This window comes from Alosa alosa, chromosome 10 (assembly GCF_017589495.1).
Source record: "Alosa alosa isolate M-15738 ecotype Scorff River chromosome 10, AALO_Geno_1.1, whole genome shotgun sequence".
NCBI classification, from domain to species: domain Eukaryota; kingdom Metazoa; phylum Chordata; class Actinopteri; order Clupeiformes; family Clupeidae; genus Alosa; species Alosa alosa.
The window spans coordinates 4616209-4624457 of NC_063198.1; positions in this window are offsets into that span (position 1 = coordinate 4616209).

Below are 8249 nucleotides of genomic sequence, written 5' to 3' on the forward strand. Positions count from 1 at the left end.
CATCTGAGGGGTATTCCAAGTAGGCCTATGTGGTTTAGTGACAAACTTGGGTAAATTGACTCAGAATAAGTTGTAACCCTCCCAGTAGAAAAGCTGTATGATACAGGAAACATGGTTGTGTGTATTTTAATATTCATAGTGGGCTTAACAGTAATAGAATATTCTGATATATGATATATTATAAAGTGATGACATCCAATATAAAAACTGGGAACATAACTAATCCACGTTTGACAGCATAGACAAAAACTGGTTTGATACAAGTTTTAATTAGTTAAATTTACAGAAAAAAATCCATTAACATTTTCAGTTCAGTGCCATCAAAAATAAAGTGATGAACAGACATTGGTGTGGCATAAAGGAAATGGAGTAACTGGGTTCAATATCAACAGCATTTGTTAGACAAGTTCCATAAATATCGTAAAAGTGCAAGTTTGTAGGTTTGTTTCTGATCCTTAAAAAACAGACATTGGTTTGGCATAGTAAGTGTAACAGTTCATCAATTCAAGACAAAAAGGTGACTTGTCACTTGCACAGTGTCAATGGGTTCATCAACAGCATCTGTTATTTACAGTTCACAGAAAGGTTCCAGCCCCAATGAAGAGATTAAATAAAAAGGAATTAAGAAACATTTTAGAAACTGCTAAGATCAACCCGTTCATTGCAATCAGTAAAGAATCAGGGAGTGTCTTCACAGGCTCAGTGAGACAGAGTTACCGTCATGCAGTTGGTTCTATGATTTCGACAACTGGTGCATGTCATTTTGTATGTTCCCACCTTGCTAAAATTGCTTGGGTACACTTTGGCTGAGAACAAAAGTGCTTCAGACAGCAGGTGGGCAAATAAGATGGCATAGTAAACTGGGTAAACTCCATAAAAGAGGACTGAGTCAACCAGACGATGGGAAAATGGGACACAGAGTGGCTTAATGCAGGTGATGAAGGTGGAGCTCATAAATCAAACATTCAGTCACAGTGTAGCAGATGCCCTGCAGTACTGCAATGAAGAGCTGCACCTTCCTCAGTTCCAGGGGTGTGAGGTTCATTCAGTTCATTCACAGTCTTCTTGAACAAGGCAGTTGTTCTGGAGATACAAAATAATAAATAAATGAATGAAAAGGAATTTGAGAGGCATCTTATTCTTGTTAGGGTAAATGACATGTGAATAATACAGTGTTGGGCAAGCTACTTCGAAATTTTAGTGAGCTAAACTATCAGTTACTCTGCCATGAATAAAACACTACACAAAACCACCACCCAGTCAAATGTATTAGTAGCCTAACACAAACACAGCAGTAGGCTAGTTCACTACATAGGAAGCTACTTTAAATTGAGCTAATTTCACATGACAAGAAAAGTGTAGCTTGTCTGGCTAAGCTACTTGATAAATAAAGAAGTTGAGCTATTGAAAAGTTACTTTATTCAGGAAATAGTGAGGCTACCACCAACACACTTAGGCTACAAGTAGCAGCTAGCGATTGCCCAATAGGCTAGTCTGTGCCACTTGTGTAAAATTCACCGGCCAAATCTAGTATGATTTATTTCTACAATAGCCTTCTTGTGTCAGTTGTAATCTAAGTCAGTGTTATGGAATATGACTTATCAAGTCTCAGTTCATAGCCGGGTGAACACCGAGTAAACATAGCCTAGCTAGATGGCTACGATTTTCATTCAGTAATATCAAAGATTGCTCCTTCTCAGCTCTCTGGTAATATTCTATTCACAAAATACAACCAATAGTACGGTTATGTTAAATCTTACTTGTGAAAAGTAAAAATCCCAGTATGGTCCGCCCGATTTGAGAAGGAACATGCTGCACAGTGCTGTCATCTTGTGTCTTCTGCTGCAACCGGTCCAAGTATGACCGGTCCAAGATGGCGGCCGCATTTCTTGTTTCCAGCAGCCAATGCGGCGTCTATGTATATTATGTCTATGGTTGCCGCTGTCCTATTGCGTGCAGAGGGAATTTGAAAGACAACTGATTATCCCGCCCCTCGGACTGAGCACTGCGAACGGTGAGTGCCCAGACCCTACATTTTAATGTGGGTCTGGCTCGTCAGGCTAGCCTTGACTTGGTTCCACAAAAGAGGTAGGTAGGTATTTTCATCTATAATATTAAGGTAGGCTATATCATACTATGTGCATCTTTGCAGTGGCAAGCACTTTCTTAATGACGTTGCGTGCCGAGACAAGGAAGCACTCACACGTGGGTGCATAGCCTACGTAAATTTGCATTCAGTTGGTCTACCACGCCTACTCCTGCTGTTTTACAGAAATAGCCATGATTCCCTAACCTGACTCTCGCCAGATGAATTTCGTTCCGCCTAGCTCCACTCACATCCATCTGGGATCGCTTCCATTGGGAGTGATTTCGGCACCAGATTTTATGATAGAGCCAATCAGGACGCAGGGTGGGAGTTTCATAGATGTGACGTAGAGCGACTGTGAGACTGTTTTTCCTTCAGCCTTCTGAAACACCTCTCCAATGGAGCAATCCCAGATGGATGAGTGGAGCTAGGCGGAATGAAATTCATCTGGCGAGAGTCAGGTTAATGATTCCCCATTCCAAAAAGGACAACTTTACTTCATTGTTAGTCTATATCAAAAGCGGTTGTTCACTTTGTGTGAATGACTCTATTTTCCGCGTCTTTTTTATTCCAACCGTGGGGACTTTGGAGCAGAAACGAGAACGTGCACACATCCTGAATTACTTACACCTGACTTGACAGTCGCTTCTACCAAAGTCCTTTTAGGCAAGTCCCTCCACTCGGCGGCCATATGGCAACACTTTTTGGGCACTCATCGGGCATCCATCTCGGCAGAAATGCGCATGCGCAAGGCTTCACTACACCAATCTACTGCAATCTTGCTCCAGCGGCGAGATCACAACACATGATTGGCACGATGTCTTCACAACACACCACATTATTGGCTCAATGTATTCACAACATAGCACATGATTGGCTCAATGTATTCACTTGTCAACGTTTTGCCGCGGAAGGGGTGTGATATGCATAGACAACTGCCATATTGGCGTTACAAACTAAGCCCATGCATTTCTGGATGTCTTAATTCTGCCTTTGTGAAATACCCCACAGTAAAACACATAGAACTTACTGTAGATGTTAGTACAGTGTTCATTTTAGGACATCCTGACAGCGGTTTTCCTGAGTCCCGACTCATTTTCATCTGATGTCTGATACCTGACTCTGATAACTTTTCATCTGAGACTTTTTCGTCTGACTCTGTTTTTTCTGACAGCATTTTTTCGGAGACCTGACTCCACTTTTTCTGACAGCGTTTTTTCTGAGACCTGACTCCTTTGAGATGTTTTTCTGAGGCCGTTTGGTTTGAAGCAGTTTTATCTGAGGATGACAGAGGTTTTTCTGACGCTGAGGCCGTTTTGTCTGAAGATGACAGAGGTTTTTCTGAAGCTGAGGCAGTTTTGTCTGAAGATGACAGATGTTTTTCTGAGTCTGATACCTGAGTCTGGTTTTTCTGATGCTGATGCAGTTTTTTCTGTAGCCTGGCTAACGTCATACCCTCATCTCAAATGAGACGGGGTCTGGGAACTAGGCATTCATTTTCTCGTATTTGAAACGTGGTTTACGAATGCCCAGAGCCGTTTATTGGGCGCTACGAATGTCTATCAAATGCGTCTGTACGTAGCTCATAACGGCTTTGGTGTGTCGTCATCGTCTTGCTGCCCTCCCTCCGTTCTGTGATTGGTCCCCTAACTGAGGCGAAAATTTGCTCCATGGGATCCAGGCTGCCTAGCAGCGTGAATTACATCGATTGATTGATTGATTGATATTGGGGATGTCAAGGTTAACCCGATAATTAAGTAAGGGATAATGTAAGCTATAGAACGCTGGTCATTATTAGGAAAATAAGTCCTGACAGGGTGAACCGGCCTGTTCCGCCATGAAGGGACTTATTTTCCCAATATGACCGGCGTTCTATACATTATCCCGCTTATTACACGGCTACTTGCCAAAACGAAATAATAAACTTCCCACGATATGACTTATGCCTACATAGCCTAGCCCTAGCCTATTTGTTGCCGTTCATCGTGGCATTTGCTGAGAAACATAGTTCGCAGCAACACACGTTGAACTTGAATCAAACATTCTTTAAAACACAGCTGATCAACTGTCTGCTTTCACTTTTGAATGAAGTTCCAGTTCTTGCGTAGTGAAATGAAATACCTGAAGTAGAAGCACAAACTCCGTTGCCATTGACAGCGGTAATTATATGTTTGCAGCGGTAATTACATGAAAATATTTTACCGTAGAACTTTGGGAAAGCCCATTCAAGTCAATGGAGTGTTCTACTTACCTTGTGAAGAGTCGTGTAATAAGGACCAATCATATAACGCCAAAGATTTTTTATTTTAGGCTACACCGTCACTTGTTCTGTTATCAACAATCCTCTTTGGCTGGTAAAAACAATAGTACAGAATAAAAACAGTAAAACATGCAAATAAAAAAAATAAAAGTAATAATGATAATAACAGAATAAAAAACAGAATAAAAATAGTCAAACATGCAAATGAAATAAAATAACATAAAAGAGCAAGGGAAGTCTCGGGAGGAAGTAAAAGCGAGAGAGAAGAGGTAGGTCTTCTCTCTGTGGGACAGGACTGTGTGGTGGGAGAGAGTTCCAGAGCCTTGGGGCAACTACAGAGAAGGCCAGGTCGCCTCTTGTTTCACAGTAAGTCTTGAATGAGGAACTGTGAGAAGCTGTTTAAGACCTGAATGATCTAGATGCAGAATGAGGGGATAGCATGTCTGAGATATAAGAAGGAGCTAGTCCATTTAAGCCTTAAGGCTTTAAAAACAAAGAGTAACGTTTTAAAATCTATTCTGCTTTACAGGTAGCCAGTGCAATTTAGCCAGGACAGGTGTAATGTGCTCTCTCTTCTTAGTGCCTGTTAAGAGTCTAGCAGCTGCATTTTGTACCATTTGCAATCTGGCAATGTTAGATTGGGTCACTCATGCTAGTGAGTTACACAGTGATTCAGCGATGAAATTCAGCGATTAATCATGATAAAAAAAAATTAAATTCAGTGATTAATCATGATTAAAAAAAACAACCATTTGACAGCCCTAATTGATATATAGGTAGACACACACACACACATATTTCACATACATACTGTAAAAATCACTCACAGATATATAAAAAATGAAAGAGCATGTGAAGTGATTACAAAGGTCTGGACTGACCATGTGATGCATTGACCATGATAAGGTGCTATGGTAGAGTGTGTGCAATGGTGGTAGTGCAAAAGTAAACAGTACAGGGATTGAACAGTGCAATAACTTTGCTTGTTATTAAATATTAACTATGACAATGAAAAGACAAAAGTGTAAACATAATAGAATTGCTTAACAAACAAGAAAAAGAATATACTTTAAGAAAAATATGTAACAATAAGTTATAAGGTAGATATTATGACCACAGTCCAGATTGTGTAGAAGGGCTAATATAGCCAGTAAAACAGTCAGGTGGACAGCACACAAAGTGATATGATGGAAAAGTCCATTTCTCCCCTCCCCTTTTGTGTGGCATTGAAAAGTATAAGTATATACTGTATACTCTTTTGATCCCGTGAGGGAAATTTGGTCTCTGCATTTATCCCAATCCATGAATTAGTGAAACACACACAGCACACAAACACACTAACCCAGAGCAGTGAGCTGCCTGCTATAGTGGCGCTCAGGGAGCAGTGAGGGGTTAGGTGCCTTGCTCAAGGGCACTTCAGCCGTGGATGTGGGCACGGGAGAGCAGTGCTCAACCACTTCCCCTGCCCACATTTTTCATACTGGTCGGGGATCATCCGGCAACCCTTCGGTTACAAGCTTGAAGCCCTAACCAGTAGGCCACGGCTGCCCCCAGTTGGAAGTTGGATGGCCCAGGGGACAAAGGACCTCCTCAACCTGACCTGAAATCTGCCACTGAACACGCTCCTCTGTTTATTGAGCGTGCTGTGTAGTGGGTGGCAGTCATTGTCCATGATCGCCAGCATCCTGCTCATGGTCCGTTTCTCTGCAATTGTTGTGAGTGACTCCAGCTCAATGCAGAGCCAGCTTTCCTTACCAGCCTGTTCAGTCGGCCAGCGTCCCTCTTCTTAACCCGAAATATTGGTTGTAAATCTCACCCGCCCCCGCCCAACCCGCAGGTCAACCCACAGGTGCCGCCGGTTCATAAGCCGGCCCGCGCAACACTACTGTCAACCCTGTGTCTTTACATTTGACAAAAAACATGTAGACAGCCATTTGGTGTTTCCCAAAGTTGAGCATGCTTCCTTGCTTCTAAAAATGAGATTAGAGGCCTCCCTAGCGTTCTCGGACTCTACTTTGGAACAGGCTAGCTAGTGTGAATGTGCACGTCACCACGGTTCCACCTGAGCACTTCCACTTTTAACTGCACGCTTCTGTTTCAGTAGAGGCACTGCTCCGATGTATGTCAACGCAGAGGATTATGGGTATTTTTGTTCACCTGAGGATTCACAGATGCATCCTTGAAAAATCTCAGAATGAAGGACGCGCATTTTGGACATTGGAACAGTGCTTGGCGTTCGATGACGTGGCGTCCTTGAAAAGGCGGCCGTTGAGTATACTGAATGCTTCCTTGACTTTGGGAAACGGCTATTGTCATGTTCAGAGCCCGTGCACCTGTACAAAGCTGTGTTAAATCAAGTAGCCTAACCCACAGCATTAGCTCGGCAGACATATACTATACTAATATACTAAAAGGCAGTTGAAATAGGGTAGTCTACCTTAAAACACCTACATGTAGGGCTCTATTTTAATGGTCTAAAACGGAAGTGTCTTTGCACAAAATGCAAGTCACTTTGTGGGTGGATCTTGGGCGCTGATGTTATTTTACCAGAGGGATAACTGACTGTTGCGCCCGACGCAAATCTAAAATGGGGTGGTCTGAAGTAGCTACATTAATCATGGGTGTGGTTTGGGTGTAACGTGCAATAAACCAATCAGAGCGTCATCTCACATTCCCTTTAACAACAGGCACACTTGTTCCATAGATGATTGCTATTATGGTGGCGTATTTGCCAGGCGCAGCAGGAGCGTTCACAGTGAAAATCACTGTTCAGTTGGGAACAGTTAGCTATTGATTTTTCCTCTTGACAAAATGTAATACAGAATTGTCACAAAGACATACTTTCCGATGTTTTGGGATCATTCTCACTGAATCACGAGGTTATGAATGCATGGTGATATATTTGCAATGTACAATGTAATCTAACATTACCTCTCTATATAGACAATGCATATCTTCTGTCAGTTAATCTCTTATCTCCCGTGCTGCCGTCTTAGGCATTTGGGTTAAATGGCATCGGCATGCAATTCAACATCACGTCTCCTTAAGTCCTCTAATATTTCCTAATTTATGTCATCAACACATCAGTGATTCGTGAAAATGTGTATGCTAGATTTATGCCTATTTTTTCACATGGACACCACACTGATTTCCCTTGAGTGGTCATATTTTTCTTTTAAATTATGTATGGTAAGTGTGCGTTGCGCAGCACAGGCAGCCAAGCAAGGGCTCCTTCAGGCAACTCAACAACGAGAAACAGTTTCCAAGTTGACCTAACTTTCAACTCTGCACAGTATCCCATTAACTGCATGACAGTAGGCTATTTACAATATTTTCTGTAAAGTAGAGTTTGTAAACACGTTATCATCAACTTAATGCACGCACAACATTTGTTTGAGCAGGAGAGAGAATAACAATGAATGGATGCAGCAACTACAGAAATTGTAGCCATACTTGCTGCTTTCTTGTACTATCTATGGTTGCTGATTAACAGCACATAAAAAGCTGATTTAAGCTAATTCACTAACTCAAGGCCATCATGTATATATATAACGTTTTTTTTTTATAATAACGAAAGGATGGAGGGAACATAGCAAAGCTTGGAGTTATTTCAGATGGGCTACGCGCTAGGGGCGCGTCTAGATTTCTAGGCTAATGGGCTACAACAAGGTAGGCAAAATTATGGTGCTTAAAACCTTAGCGCAGCTGGAATAATGCTTAGGCTGATGTTAAAGTGCGCGCCATGTTTAAAGCCATACACAACGTAAATTGGAACAAAACTAAAGGTAACTTTAGCCTTTATAGGGCTGTATAACGTTGTCCAAATTAATAGGTCGTAATTAGGCGTTGTTGTTGATAAAGATATTGCATGTAGATGTTATATATAAAAGATATTGCATGTAG